The sequence below is a fragment of the Protopterus annectens genome, chromosome 2.part0 (assembly GCF_019279795.1).
Source record: "Protopterus annectens isolate FY-2018-M chromosome 2.part0, PAN1.0, whole genome shotgun sequence".
Lineage (NCBI taxonomy): Eukaryota > Metazoa > Chordata > Ceratodontiformes > Protopteridae > Protopterus > Protopterus annectens.
Window position 1 is genome coordinate 73,374,241 of NC_056728.1, and position 17,360 is coordinate 73,391,600.

The following is a 17,360-nucleotide window of genomic DNA, read 5'->3' on the forward strand; positions in this document are numbered from 1 at the left end:
CCATCTGTGGAATAAACTTTCACTATATAGCAAGCAGAGTACCAACCTTGCTATCTTCAAGGTAAACTTAGATAATCTGATAGACAGCCTCAAATTCTTCCCCCTCTATCATTTATTGCACCTTCGTGACACTTTATGGAACTATTGAATACAGGTTGCCAGGGCTTGTAATGGTCTGCAGACAGAGTGTCTGTCTTGTCTGTGAACCTATAAACCTTTAAAAGGGATACAAATTCCGCACTAAGAAAATTAAAAAAACAGAAACAAAAAGTTTCTGCAGCAGATTAATGATCTTAAATAGAGAGTAGGGTTATGTAAAATGAGATCCCTTTACTTGGTTTTGATCAGAAAAAATATGAAAGATCAGGCTTTTGAACTATTCAAGTTAAGCTAAAACACCAAGCAGTAGTAGTAAGAAATATCTCTAAATTAAACGACAAACAGTAGTAAAACGTCTTGTTGCGATCAAAATTTCTTCACTTTTGCAAATAAAAACAGCTTCACGTTTTTTTTGTATCAAAACAAGAAATCTTGTGATTAAAAATAGCTTCACTTCTTAGTAGCAAAACAACGAATCTTTATTGGGTGAAACTTATATAAATCAGCAGATAATCACTTAACTCATGTTGCTAAAGCCTAGAACTCCTTGCCTGTTTCCATCAGATCAATACCTTCCCTCCCATCCTTCAAAATCATTCTGAAAGACTTCCTAGCCTTCTTACTCAACAAGATAAACTATATTCCTACATGTGAATTAATACCTTATACCTCTTTACTCTCCCTTCTTCACTCACTTTCTTAATTCTGTCAGTTTCTCTCCTCTGGCTTTCTGTCTCAATATAGCATAAACCTGCTTATCTCTCACTTCATATTGCAATTCCTGCTTGTATTATAGTAACTTACATTTAATTTCTCTATAAACCAGCTAAATGTTCTCTAAATATTAAATCATTGTCATATAATTTTTATCTATTTTTAACCAATGTTTTCATATTATGTCTAATTTGGTATAATTATTTAAGCTGCATTTTTTTATTATTTTTAAAGATTGTAAAATTAATGTTCTTAAAATGTTTTGTAATACTTTGGGGCTTTTCTCCCTGGCCCTTCTCTAAAAATGGGATGCTAGCCAGTCGGAATTTTTTGGTAATCAAACGTCAGACAATCAGTCAATCAATCAATCAATCAATCAATCAATCAATCAATCAATCAATCAATAAATAAATAAAATTCCCACTTCCAAATTGCTCTAGATGGTAAATCCCATGACCGAATTTTTGTTACTAACCATCTGCTTTCTCTTAGGCAAGATAACAAAATCTTACAAACAGCGGACTCAGAAATGAAACATTTTGTAGATAGGCCTTATTGTAGAAATGATGGAATTACCATCTGTGCTAAAAATTATCTGATCATTCAGCAACAGTTGGAAGGTATGATTTCAACCTAAGTTGCTGAGCTCCTAGCACTGCTCAAGGCTTGGAATATTGCATCTAAAAAGCAGAAATGTACTTGTTTACCATAACATTTATAGTCAGTGATTTATACAGTGTAAGTGCTATTTTATTCAGTTTTACTGCACTCTTTCAGTGTTCTGTTTTGTTTATACAATCAACTGGCTGTTAGTGCATTGTTGAGGTGTTCCTGATATCTGATTTAGTGTTTACCTCTGCATTTTCCTTATTTTTTCTGCTGTTTTATACATTTTCTATATAGTTTTTGTTTAGCTGTTAGCTTCTAAGAACGAGTAGGGATAGTGTAGTACCATATTCTGGAATTATGAATGTCTGGCTAAATTTCTAGCTAATCTTCTACTAGTTCTTTCTTCTTTGGTATGATAAGCAGCAGTGAGCACCAGTCCACACTCTGCAAAATATTGTACTAGATAGCCACAGGCTGTTTCAGTGCAAATTTCTGTACAAATGAACTCAGTCATTCTCACATCCGCTGAGATATTGTAGCTGTATTGATGGACTGTCTGCTAATTAGATTCATGCCCAATACCATCTGAGATAACCAGGAACCTCTCATCTTTTCTTCATTATTTCTTCCACTCTTAAACTACAGACATGACTCATTTTAAGTAAATTCTTAAGCTACATTCCTGTTATAACGTATCATTTTATGCTACAAGTATGAACCATATATATCAATAAATCCCTAAGCCACATTCCTATAAAATAAGAACTATATTATGCCCATTGTACTACTAGCTATTTTTTTTTGTAAAAGCCATATAATATTTTGCCCTCTGTATTCTTGGACAAAATGGAGAGTCAGCAAGCTTGTCCGCCCTCATTTTCCAGCTTCATATTGTCTTGTTTACACAAGCAGTGTAACAATTGCATGATGCTCACAGTCAATTAATTATTGCTTAGGGTGTTGCTATCTATATGTGATAGATGCAAATACTTAACTAAAATGGTGGTCTCCCTCTAACAAACAAGCCCAGTCTGTGAGAAATATATACACCACCAGTGTATTCGACACAAATACACTGTAAACTATCATATGCTGTTACAGTTAAAAAGTCCCTGCCAAGTCACTGCGAGCCATGCGCTCTAGTGAGCTAAACCTCGTCACAACAATAAATAGAACATGCTGGAGGGATAGATTCCTGTCACAGAGACTCCCCATGCTTTGGAACAAAATTCCAAACTACATTAGGCAGAGCCCCTCACTAACACTCTTCAAAAGAAACCTTGATGAGTGGATGGCTAACAGAAAATACACCCCATGGGATCACTTCACTGGCTCTGCTTGACAGAGGATCAGTTAATTAATCAATGGGGCGGCAAAAGCCGACACACTCTGGCTAGGCTTATAAATGCCCTCAGGCAGATAGCCTAGTACCTACCTATGAACCTATAAACCTCCAAAACCTAGTGAATCTAGCGTTCAGCATACATCAAACACTACAACACTTGCTACCACTCACACAGCTAAAGCTTCTGACACCATACCACATGCTAACAGAACAATCAAGCTAAAGGGGTTCTAAACTGACTCATTCATACATAGGTGGACAGCAAATTAATTGAAGGATAGAAGTCCATACCTTTCAACTGTACAGATTTTCGTAGACTGTCCAGACTTTTACCTCATATTTTTGGTCTATTTCTCACAAATATTGTGTTTTTGACAAATCACTGGGATTATCTAAGATTAAAGTCACTAAATAATGACATGCATTTGAGTTTCAGACTTCATATCTCTCAGAAATATGCATGCTAATGCAAATCCTGCTTTTCTAGCAACTTTTTTAAGTTTATAAGAGCAATATTCAAAATGTGTCCCTATTTTTGGGCCTTTGTACCCCCACTATGTCACGCTTTGTCCAGATTTCTTGTGTTAAGAGTTTGAAAGGTATGGATATTACCTATTTAATAAGAGTGATGGCTGCGTCCTCCAGAAACAGGATGGTGACTGTGGTGTTCCTCAGGCTTGCTGGGGCATTTACTGTTTGACAGATACTTCTCAGATCTCCAAATTACAAATGATGGTCTCTAGTTAACCACGTTTCCGGATGACTGCAAACTTGGTGTCATCATTAGTTCCCCCTCTGATATGTAGAAACAACCAGTGCCCAAAAATGGGTTAAACCTGAATACTAAAAAGTGCAATATTACCACATTTGGTAAAATAATCTCTTCATCCATCTTACAGTATAAATAACACCCCAATTCAAAATGACAGTGTGCTGAACGATCTTTGAACATTGGTAGATAATTCTCTTGCCTTTAACCAATACATTATAGCAGTGGTTGGGAAATCTTTTTTTACCTGGAGCAGCTGATTTCAAAAGACATTTCATGTAGATCCATGGACGTTTTTATATCTCTATATTCCACATCAATCAGACCCATTATTAAGTGCAATACCCCTTTTGAGATGTATCTCACTGACTATATCAAGAAACTGGAAATACCCCAGAGTTTCCTAAATAATAGGATCAGAGGCTTAAAAGTAAAGTGCTAAAAGAAGATGCTTGGAAGCTCTGTCTCTTTATTCAGCATCCTATAAACTCCTTAAGGGGGAATTGTGCCTAACCTTTCAGGCCATTAGAGATCAAGTAATCCAAGACCTCTTATATCTCCAAACCGATCCCACTAACACTCAAATCAGAAATCTAAACGTGCTTCAGTGAATAAACAAACATGATGACGAGATAGATTTATCATGCAATGCTTACCCTTTCTCTGGAACAAACTCCCACTTCAAGTTAAACAATGTCACAAATGGTTGCCCCAAATCCCGAGAACACAGCTATCTATGCAGAATTATTCACATAAAACCTGTACAAACATGTAAATGGCTACTGTGCCGACCAGGAGCAAGCCAAGATCTTACACCAAATACAAACCCCACTGGTGGAATCCTTACTTTAACATGGTATATAGCAAAAGAAAAAAATAATGGCCAAAATCAGAAGAGCAACTCTCAGAGACAAGAGCTCTCCAATTCAAGCAAACAAGAAACTAAGTGGTCTAATAAAGGTCAACAAGGCCAATTACAAGGCCAGGATAGCCTCCCAGGCTAAAGACAATCACAAAGCCCTTTTCAGCTATGTCAGGAACCTTAAAATTGACACACAGCAGTGTGCAGACCTGTTGGCAAATGGCACAACCTTCACTGACCAAGGTGATATAGCCAATCTACTGGCTGATAAATTTAGCATCAGCTACAACCTCCACTCCCCCCAATACCCCTTGTGAAATCCCTTCTAGCATATTTCCTCAACTATCATCAGAGAGCAGGACTTGGTGGTGCATGCTAAGGCCAAAAATACACTACTTCATTTGGCCCTGATAATATTCTTGGTTGCCTCCTAAATAGCATAAAACATGACCTAGCAAGACCACTTGAGGCATTCTTTAATTACAGTTTCAAAACAGGTTATGTGCCAGGTGAATGGAGGACTACAACAATCATCCCTCTTCATAAGGGTGGACCATCAATCAACTCTGGGAACAGACTAGTCTAATATGCAAAACCATGGAAAAAATTATCATGGAAATGATCAACAAGGACATTAGCAACAAACAGACACTGGACCCATCTCAGTTTGGCTTTGATAAGGGAAGTTATTGTCTTCTCAACTTCTAGCCTTCTAAAAGTGGGTCACAAGGCTATGTACGTGGGGAAAATGATGCATACCGTCTACTTTGACCTGGCCAAGGCATTTGATACAATACCCCACTCAAGTATTTTTGACAAATTCTCAGAACTAGGCATACATCCCTACATAACTCACTAGATTGTTAGCTAGCTCACAGAAAGGATGCAAGAATTCAGTATCTATGAGACCACCTCCACCAGGCGACCACCATTCACCAACAGAGTAACATAGGGTTCCATGTTGGGCCTGCTCCTATTTGGTATCGACTTCTTGGAAGTCAAGGCTAATGTCAAAGGCCTCTGGCTCACCAAGTTTGCAGATGACTGTAAATTGGAAGCTATCGTTTATTCTTTCCACTACATCAACATCCTACAAGAGGGTTTAAAACAAACAAGTGACTGGTGCCAAAGCCACAGATTAAAACTCAACCTGAAGAAATGCATCCACCCAAGCTAATTACTCCCCCAATAAAACACCCCTTAGAGTTTTCCCAATAGTAAGGGATCTGGAAACATATGTAGACAGTAATCTGGCTTTTGACCAACACATAGCCAAGACAGTAAGAAAATCATCATCTCATCAAGAGACAGATATGTCTCTCAAAGGATCCCTGTGCTATGGAATAAGCTTGCCATCTATGTGAAGCTGAGTTCATCACTGGCCTTACTCAAAAGAAACCTTTATCATTGGATGGGAAATTGCAAATTCATTCCAGTCTAACCCCATGTCTCTGATGGACAGAGGTCAACAGTAAATAGATTAATCCTGACTAACATACCCCCATACACACAACCCTTAGCTACCTCTTTACTAACATACGCCACAGTATAAGTGTCCAAGAAACTCAGGGGCAAAACTGGGTTGGGTTGCATGGCTAGGCTTGTAAAGACCTTGGTGGTCATTAGCCTAATATAAACCTATGAACTGGATGGGTAGTCAGTAAAACACCCCTGGTATGACTGGCATGTTTCTCCTTGAAAAAAGAGGAAAGGTCTAGGGGTGGGTACTGACAAGGCATAACTGACCACTGGGCCTGGTTGCCTTACATACTCTAGGATTTATATGTTTATACAGGCAATAGATATGCCTTTAGAGTTGTCCATGTTTTTAAACAACTTTGGAGACAGTGGGGTTTTGTAACCTCAACAGATAACATAATCAAAATATAAAATATGTAGATTTAGTCCTCAAAGCATTATTATTGTCAATGAAAATCTCAGATGTGAAGCCCACTAGTGAGTTGTAGATTCTGTTACTAAAGGTAATAATTAGCAGACTGTGTAGAACAGCAGGCTGCTGGTTTGAATCCTGCCCTTGCATGTATAATAATTCTGCCAAGAGTGTAATGATAAATCTCGTTTTAAGTATAACAGAGTTACAGCATTTCTACAGGAGGCATTAGAAAAGGAAAAAATAGACCGAAGCAGTTATGAGAAATTCCCATAACATTTATGGAGACATCCAGATGGATGGTTGGTAGCATCAAGCTCCTTACTTCCTTGTCTAGTAAGAGCTTACCATATTCTCCATCATTTAAGTAAAATGCTTTATTACAACTGACTACCAAAGATTAGTTTGTTCCTATTCTTTCCTCTTGGATTCTGCAATATGTTCAGAATTGTGTTTGTGTTTAACATGTAATGAATCCAAAACTACTAAATGTATATCTGCATCTTTGCCACCTATTGGGACCACTTTGTAAATCTACAGTTAGAGTTTGTTTGCTAATAAATCAGAAATTTAAGTATATTTTATTGTAATGTATATGTTCTGTTATGAAATGAAGCTTATATTTATGTCAAAGCTGATACTGCTATGGTAGCTAGGAAGCTGTTGAAAGAATTTATTCCAAGATTAAGGGTGACATTTACAATTAATAGTGATCAGGGCGCACACATTACTAGCCAAGTTATTAAAGAACTATGCAACGTGTTTAATGCGATACTGCAGTTGCCCAATCCTCATCATCGCCCACAATCTTTTGACCAGGTAGAATTAAATAATTAGTTAGTAAAGATTTGTGAAGAAATTGATTTAAAAATGGCCAGACACTTGGTCTTTGGTTTTAATCAGTACGCAGGGAACTTTGAAGTGTACTAGGAAACTGAGTCTATATAAGATCCTCACAGGAAGTCCCAAAACGATGACCATAACCCTATCTAGTTCAAATACAGGACTTACCCTAAATCATGATGTATTGCTTTCTTATTGCGTAAGACATTTTTCTAGTTTATGTATTTTCTGCTAACTACCCATACTGCTGTTCATTGTGTTGACCTGCTGACCAGAGTTCATGTGATGAATTGTCAAGAGATATGTTGATTGGTGACTGCAGATACTAAAAAATAACTTCCAGCATTCAGTGTTATAAAAGACAAACCATTTGTCATGAAGGCCGTAGCATGAGCTTCCTGATCATGGTAATTATTTTCTTCAGGTTGGTGATGATCCGGTCCCTCCTGTGAACCAGATGAGGAAAAATGGTTTCCTGCTCACACTTCATAATAAGCAAATTTGAATATAACCATTTGTTGGGGTTTGCTTATATGTGCTATGTCATGTCTTTCAAAGGCAGAGATTCCTATATGTGATCCTACTTCACAAGTACAGTTTGAAGAAAAATTATCTGACTACAGTATGACCTGGCACAACATGTCTGATCTGCTGAGGTAATATTTTTTAGAAAAAGACGTATCTAATGTTGGGAATACCTGCTAGGCCAGAAGAAAGCTCAGTAAGCAATAATAAGTACAACTCTACCTGTGAAAAAAGCATTTTAGATTCCCTTCAGCTAAGGACATTTGACTGAGAAAAATGGGTAAGTTGGACCATGCCTAACATACCTCTGAACTCTAGAGGTTTTCGCAGAATGTCCAGATTGTTGCCTCATATTTTTGATATGTTTCTCAATAAAATTGTGGTTTTCTATCACATCATTGAGGACTGAAGTCAGAAAATAATGACATACATTTGAGATGCAGACTTCATAGCCCTCAGAAAATTCATGCTTATGCAAAACCTGTTTTTCTATCAACTTTTTAAGTTTGTAAGAGCAATATTTAAAATTTGTTCTTGTTTTTCAGCCTTTGTCACCCATTATTTATGGCTTTGTCCAGATTTCCTACTCTAAAGAGGTTGAGAGGTATGATGCCTAACCTTATTTACCAAAGAAAGGTCAGGCTGCTGTTTTGTAACACATAGTTTTCAACCATTTAGCACAATGAATCTGGGCAAAACCTAAAGTAATGGGGCAGCAAAGGCAGAAAAATAGGGATAGATTTTTAAACATTGCTGTTATAAACTTAGAATGTTGCTGCAATAACATGGTTTGTGTTGCCCTGCATTTTCTAAAGATATGAAGTCTGAAACTCAAATACATGTACTTTTTTAGGGGCTTCAATCCTCAGAGATTTTCCAGAAAACCTCAATTTATTTGAGGAACACAACAAAATATGACGCAAAAATCTGGACAGTCGAGAAATATAAAAGTAAGATAAGAGTTGAGAGTAAGATGTATCATTCCACCCATCCAACATTATAAAGATCCATCTTCCAAATGACTGCAAAGTAAGTAGGCAGTACACTAGATGGATCAAGTTATAGCCACATTGCACCCATGACAGGAACATGAATGCTTGAAATCACTTGGTTATCACAGATATTATATGTTGCTGTTAACAGAACATTGCATCATTTCATACTGACAGATTAAGAAATGACAAGTGAAAGCAGTGGTAGTACAGAATTGATTAGCACCATTTCATATTGGCTAGTAAATGTGTGCTATGTGCATTGGTGCTTATATACATCTGATTACCATGATGAACTAAGTATCTGCTTTTATAGAACAAGCAACATAAAACTTAGTACCTCTAAACACTGGATATTTGGTTGGTTAGGATGTATTTGGAATTGTGGGAAGAGGCATACCACAAAACATTATTGTGCTAGTTGTAATAATTTTAACTACATTGTTAAATCACATTATGCAAAACTATTTTCATGAAGTCTGTGCAAAACCCCAGTCACATGATGACAATAATTTCATAACCAAATTGTTGAATGTAATAAACTAAATGTTGCTGAAAAAAATGAGGCTGAATCCGGTTACTACCACTTCGAGTCCTATTATATTCAGCTGAGTGCAACCAATTTTTTTAATTTGCTATTCTAAACCTTATCCACAAAGTGACATGTTTTTGTGCCAAAATGCATAGCATAAGACAATATAAGTAGCAGTTGGTTAGGTTTGCATGGATGACGCTATCTTTACTCAACTAATCATTCATTCATTAGTTTTATACCATATTCATTCTACCCTTGGTCTGTTGTTTGCTGTTGATGTTTTTGCAGTATATTTATTTGTTTCTTGATTTTGTACAGTGCTTGGACGCAGGCACGCAAAAGAAACTGAAGTTGAATAGGGTCAATAGGAGAATGTAGAGATAACAAGAATAAAGGAGATTTGTGTTTTCTTTTCTTATATACGTAAGTGTGAATTGAAAATATGAGCTTGCAAGGTGCTTTCTTTCCTTATGTTAGGACTGTGTATTATAGTATATCCTGGATTCCATCCATTGTCCAAGATTTCTTGGAACAATTTCCAGCGGGGTGCTCTCTGGGCTGCTCATCACATGGGTATTTTTTGTTCCACAGCATAGGGAGTCTGGTGATGAATTATCCTCCAGCAGCCCCTCATTAATTAAATATAGTCGTTTTAAGCCTCCGCCTTGTGGCTCTGGTGGCTCTGATGGATGAGGTGAAGCATATTCATCAAATTCATCAAATCTGGGGCCTTGTATGTTAGTATGTTAGCAAAAGGTCACCCGAGTGAATGTTGAATATAGGAGATCGAGCAGCTTTTTCAGTCGGCAGCATAGGGACAGATTTTTTGAGACCCCTATCCTTTTGGTGAGGAACTTTGTGGCTCTCCAGCCGCTCAGAGTGTCGGGTCAGATACATTCCTTGGGGCATTGTACTCAATCATTGGTCTGATGAGTGATGAGTAAAGGAGACTATGACCTCCCTGATCTATAAGGTGAATCCCTTCATGATAAGGTGGGCAATGTAGAAGGACTTCCTAACTACTGCTACTACATGGGTGACTAATGACAGACTACCCTGAACCTAGTTCCCCCCCGATATGCAACCTGTATGCAAGTATACAGTTCCATTTGATACAGTAAAGAATTACTTAATTCAGAATAAAGTCAGATAAACCTGCTGGTTGTATCAGAGTCTATTGCAAAAAACATTATTGAAGTTTTCTTTAAAGGTGAACCAAATGCATAGTGCCTGCTGCTGATGGGTAGAGCAGGCAAAAACAGATTTATGCTCATACGACAACTGAAACTGATCAGAAGAACAATTTTGAGTATGTGCAAAGAAATGTGATTGAGCTGGATATGCAGGAGTTCATGTGTAAAGGGTTTAATTTTTAAATGATTTGATAAATAAAAGTTAGTTATAATTAATTTCTTGTTAAAATGAGCTAACATATAAAGCCTGTCAACTTCTTTCTTCAGGGAAAATGGATTTGATTTTCTACCTTGCCTGCATATGCTGTGTTTAATACACAGAGCACTTATTGTTGTCTGAAGATTTTCTCTGTCTGGTTTATTCCAAGAAAGTTTTACATATTTTCTCTTCCATATCACGTATCATGATCTTCATCTTTCACTTGCTGTGCAAAAAAGTGTTTTTTCCCCGTTTTTTAAAGGTTTTATTGTTTTTGGGTTATCATAGATCCTGGTACCAGGTAATTCAATTATGCACTTGGAGGTGTGCTTGATGTTACATCAAAGACTATATCAGGAGGCATCATCTTCACACCCACATGTAAGGGATGAGAGCATTTCTTTATGGCCATGTGGTTCTTTTAGTATTCCAGAAGCTGAAGCCAGCAGATGTAAACAGTCTGTCTATCGTGGGAAGTAAATATTTTATGTTTGCTGCTGCTCATCCTTACTCTTGGGGCGGTGTCTTATATTCGCAGAATTCACTACAGTGTAGTAAGTTACCTAACCTATTCTTCATCAGGAACTAAGCAGGAATGATATCTTTGGGCTGCAAACTAAATTCTTCTGTGCATTTAATGTTTAGAACTAGAATGGCTTGCCCTTTCATTCATGTATCACTGTCCCTGTTTTTATCCTCAAGTCAAAGAAAATATTATTTCTTCCACTAGGTTACATGTGTTCAGATGGTAGAAATCCAAACACTGTTTTAAAAATGTTTTGTTTTTCTGAAATTGTCAGAGATAGGAGGACATTTTCTTTTTGTTTGCAGAAACCAAATAACATTTTTTTTTGTCAGAGTAATGGTTATATATGTGGTTCAGGAGGCTTGCTTCTTACATAAGCTTATTTTGGGCAAATGTGCATTCATTACCACAGTTTTCTGATTATGAGGTGGATGTTTGATATTTCTAGGCAGAGCCAAGCCAGGCACACTCATGTTAGTAACATCATTTTCCACGACCTGAAAGGGCTTGATTTCCAATACCTTTCTTCTACTTGAAAAAGATGATAACCTGTCCATATTTTTGGCAGAGTACCTTGCTAAGTAGAAGTTTGAAATCTATTTATTTTACATTACTGGTAGAGGATATGCCATTTTAAAATTTTATTTCATAAGCACCAAATGGACTATTTATGCATTCACCTAATCTTATGTCACTGACTAAATTCATGGTAGTTAAAAATCTAATTATAAACATTTATTTATTCCCGGATTACCTACTTAATCCAGTTCAGGGTTATGATCACTGAAATTCCTATAGGTTGTAATATATCATTTCACAGTCATAGCTAGCAGGTCCAGCACCTGTGCCAGTCTCCAGTCTGGCATCCCCCTCAACTTTAAGGTGAGATGCAAAAAAAAAAAAAAGAATCCTAGTGTACTTAAGGACTAACTATTTACTACATTTGCATCAATCAGCTTCCTATAATTTATACCATACATGGAAAGCTGCAGTGCTTCAGTCCTGTTCGCAAATGCGATACTGGCATTCAAAATGCCGGTAATGCAGTAATGACAAGTTGGCATCTGTCGACCACAGCCTTCACAATGCTTTGCATCAGGGGGCTCCCCTTACACCCCACCCTAGCAATGCCTCTGCATAATTTTTGTTAGACTGATCTGTGGTTTGAAATAGAACATTTAGTCACTGTTAATATTCATTCAGTTGGGTCTATATTATATTGTCGAACGTTTAATACTTTGAATCACTACAGATCGAACTCTAGTGATCGAAGTGTTAAAAGTTCAAATTGCTATAAAAATATTTCTAAAAGAAAAAAAGAAAAACAAAAGGGTGCAAGCAGGGGGGCAAGCCTCCCTGCACCCCCCACGTGGGGGGGGGGGGCTGCACCCCTCATACCATACACTATTTAAATATACCAACTCTGAGATCATGCTACAGTTTAGGAAACAGAAATCTTCCATTTCCGCACTGTATTGCACCAAAGTGCGATCTTGGAGTTTGTATATTTAAGAAGCGGGGGTGTGTGGGTGACGCATGGGGGCTTGCCCCCCATATTACAGCCTTTAGGTTTTTCTTTTTTACTTTTAGAAATATTTTTATAGCAATTCGAACTTTTAACACCTCGATCACTAAAGTTGATCTTTAGTGATTCAAAGTATTAAACGTTTGACAATATGATATAGACCCATTTAGCTGACTGTCAAAATCTAGCACATTTGGACTCAGGGCTACAGATAATTTCTGTGAAGGTTCAGTTGCCAGAAAAAAATTATATTTTTGCATTTTTTTTTTCTGTGTGTGCCTATTGGAGTTGGCCACCATATTTTATTACTGTTAAGTTCAAGCTTACAGGTCTTTTTGTGAGGGCTTATTCTAGCCATTGTTGGTGTTTATCTGTATTTTTATGAAAATTTGGTACTGGAAGGAGTGATGGATTGGAAAATCATGTAAAGTGACTTACTTGGAAAAATAGTATTCCTGGAGTCCTGAGATATAGTCCAGCATTTTTTCCATGAAAATGGAAACAGTCTCCTCGCATACAGACTAAATGAACAGCTAGTATTTACTGTACTGTTACTTTATAATTTAGGATATTGGTGCAGTAGATGAGTTTTAATACTGAGGATTATGATCGAGACACTGATTATAACCAGTCTGTTACTGTGCTCAAAAAATTGATTTGATTGCTTCTCCTTGAGATCAGATCTAATACTTAATACCACAACTACCACAACCCATCCTTGACACAAAAAATAGTACAAAGTATGCCACACACTTCTGAGTATAAAATATGCGTACAACTATAGAACATAAAAAAGCAGCCACAATATATATACATAGATTACAACATATACAACATTCATTAAAAAACATATGTTTACATGAAACAACATACAAGATTCTAAACCTGGCACAAAACATAAAGCACACTCGTACATAAATGCAACACAAACCAACAGACAGAAAATGTTCAATGAAAAGCACAGTCATATATAGCAATGCAAAACACACACAAACATAGCTATAAATCATAACATACATACAACAATATACAAAAAAATAAGTTACACGGCCCCTAAAACATATCAGAAATATAGCTTACTTGCACCAGTTCTTACTCCTACGGTAGAATATATTGGCATATAAATATAAAATAAAAATAAACTAATAAAACTCCTAACAACCATACCCTCTAAATCTCTAACAAATTCCTACCACCCCATATGACTAAATAACTAACTAACTAACTAGCTACATAAATGAAACATTCCCAAATCAAACATGTTTACAGATTTACCTTTGGAAGAAATACGTGAAAACTGCATCAGAAGAAGTAAATGGGCCAGAAGAGACTTGATGGCTGGAGGATGGAGCCAACAGGGAAGATAACAAATAAACTTGTGCAAACTTCAAATTCATGGTCCTTAGATAGAGAGACTGCAAAGTCATGGCAACCAGGTGCCTTGAGATGTGCCTGAAGAATCACTATCAGCCTCAGTTCAGCTGAATGGAGTTAGTGAACCTCACAATAAGGTGACCAAAACTCAAGTAAGTCAACAGGATTTAAGTCATGCTAGACACACAAGAACAGATCTTAAGTCTTCACTGCTGACCTCTTCATAAATGAAAGCCAGTACAGCTTATGGGAAGAACTGCAACATGACAAAACATCACAGGTACCAGAAATAACATCATCTGAAGAATTCTATACTTGTTACAAGTGCTTGAGGTTTGTATCACAAAGCCAGTGGTTAAGAGAACTGCAGTTATTCAAAGTAGATGAAATCAGTTAGAAGACCCTCTGGGAAAGCATTTTTTTGGAGCTGTTATGAAGATGAAAATGTACAGTCTACACTACGACTGACACCTGGTCCTTACATGCCAACTTAACGTCCCATACATATCGCTAAGCTTTTTATCTGAGAAAGTCAAGAGTATTTCTCCATACATAGGTGAAGAAGACAAGATCAGGCCTTTAGAAGAATGAACTGCTACATGCATTGTTTTAAACCTATAGAATGAGCTTTAATTAGTTTTGGTCCATCCAGTTAAGGAGGTCATCCAGACTGTCTTGTAAGGCAGACAAACCTGAGCTCTACAAAACATCCTACATTACAAGACTTTTTACATAAAAAAATGAGTTGGGAAAACACCCATTAAGTGCATTCCAAATGTAAGAAATCAACCATTTGAGCAGGTCTAGGGGTAATCAGGATGCCATGATCTGTTATCAAATGCAAAGAAAATATCAAGAAGTGTGAAGATCAAACAACGTATTTGACTCCATTACTATAAGGAGGTCATTTACCATTCAGATGAGGAATTCTCAGCAACTGATTATCTGTAAAACCAGTCTGATACTGATGAGAGACCATAAGAACAAAGACAAGAATCCAAACTGAAGGCTCCAGAGAGCACCCCTGTATTACCAGGCTATAACTCATACAACACTTTTCGGCCATCTAACCTGGACCGGAACACTGAAGGCGGAGGTGTGTCCATATTCATTAAGGATATCCACACCTCCAGGCTAATTGCTCAGCATAATGCAGCCGAGGTTATCCAAGTGCAACTAACTCTGAGCAAAACTGCAATCCAAATTGTAGCTTGCTACAGATCCCCCACCATGCCCCAGGATTCCCACTCCTCTTTTCTTGATATACTGGAAAATATTAGGGTTAAAGAAAACACCCTAATATTGGGCAATTTCAACTACCCCACCGTTAACTGGGAAAACTACTCATGTACCAACTCCTTCACTCAGCGCTTTCTGGAATTCATAAATTCCAATGCCCTGGATCAACTTATCCACACCCCCACCAGCGGCAACAATATCCTAGAACTAGTCATTACCAACATGAGTGACTGGTGTTCCACACTTGAAGTCAACACCTCGTTGGTCAGATCCAACCATAAGCTAATCACCCTAGATATCCACATCCCACCCCCACCCCCCATTAAGGAAACCATGGTAAAAAATTTCTCCAAAGCCAACTTCATGCTTCTTAAGGCAGAAGTGGTGAACTTCATGACACCCATGCAGATGGCCAATACAGTTACGACTGCTAAATCCTACACAAATGCACTCTATAAGCACTTACACGAGTGCAAGGATCATGCTATCCCAAACAGAACCAAGATGCTAGCCTCCAAAAAAAGAAGCCAGTCTGGTGGTCCCCTGCCATAAACAAACTCTACAACAGAAGGAAGAAATTGTTGTAAAATAAAGTAAAATCCTATGAGTGGAGGAACTCCCTGGTCAGCCTCAGCAAGAAGCTGAGATCTCTTATAAGATCCTCCAAAGCTAGCTATGAAAACAAGATTGCCACTGATTCTAAGGACAACCACAAAGCATTCTATAGCTATGTCAAGAATCCCAATGGCAACACCCAGATCTGCTCTGAGTTACAGCACAATGTCACAAAAATTACAGAATCAACTGATATTGCCAACATCCTGGCAGATAGGTTCAGTGCTAATTTTACCCCCCTCTCACCCCCTAAAGGGCCCATATCTATACAGGAAGAATGCCGAGTCCCTGTAATCATAACTTCACAGGTAAAAGCAGCACTCTCTAAAGCCAAAAACATAGCATCCATGGGACCGGACAACACCCCAGGCTGCGTTTTACATGAACTTCGGAACGAACTGGCTCCCCACATAAGCACCATGTTCAATCATAGCCTCACATCATGCTTTGTGCCCACTGAATGGCGCACAACAGTTATCCTGCTCCACAAAGGGGGAACCACCACTGATCCTGGGAACTATCGCCCTATTAGCCTGACGAGCCTCGTCTGCAAGGCCATGGAATTCATAAACAAAGACATTGGTAACCTCCAAACTCTGGATCCCACCCAGTTCAGGTTTGTGAAAGGCAGATCTTGCCTTCTGAACCTGGTCGACTTCTTTGAGGCAGTCACCAAAGCTATAGACGAGGGTAAGGTGGTTCACACAGCCTATCTTGACCTCGCCAAGGCTTTTGACACCATCCCCCATTCTGGAATTATAGCTAAACACACTAAATTAGGTATAAATCCCTATGCACAAGATGGGTTGCTAACTGGCTCACTGACAGAACCCACACTGTAAAAGTTGCAGACTCCAAAACTGACTTCAAACCAGTGACAAGTGGAGTACCACAGGGTTCAGTCCTGGGACCTCTCCTGTTTGATATCTATTTCTCTGAAGTACAGGCTAACACAGAAGGCCTCTGGCTAATGAAGTTCGCAGATGACTGCAAACTAGGAGGTATAGTCAAGTCCCCAAATGATGTGGACATCCTACAGAAGGGCCTCACTGAGACAGATGCCTGGTGTCAGAGCCATGGCCTCAAGCTCGGTGCCAAAAAGTGCATTGTTATCCTCTTTGGTAAAAACTCTGTACCCATGAACTACCACATAGGTGGCAGTCTTCTTAACACTGAATGTGTGATAAGAGACCTTTTGGAATGTAACTCACAAGACATCTGCAGCAGCTGGAAAGGTCACAGAAGTACCTCACAAAGAGAATTGCTGGCCTCAAACAGATGCCCTACACTGATCATCTCAAAAAAACTCCAGCTTTACTCTGTAGCATATTGCCTACTCCGAGGTGATCTCTGCCTAACATATAAAGCTATGTCAAACCCAGAGCTGTTGGACATGCTACACCTTAAGAAATCCCAATCCCTCCGAGCTACACACTCTAGGGACCTAAACCTTGTCACCACAATAAACAGGACTTGTTGGAGGGATAGATTCCTGTCCCAGAGAC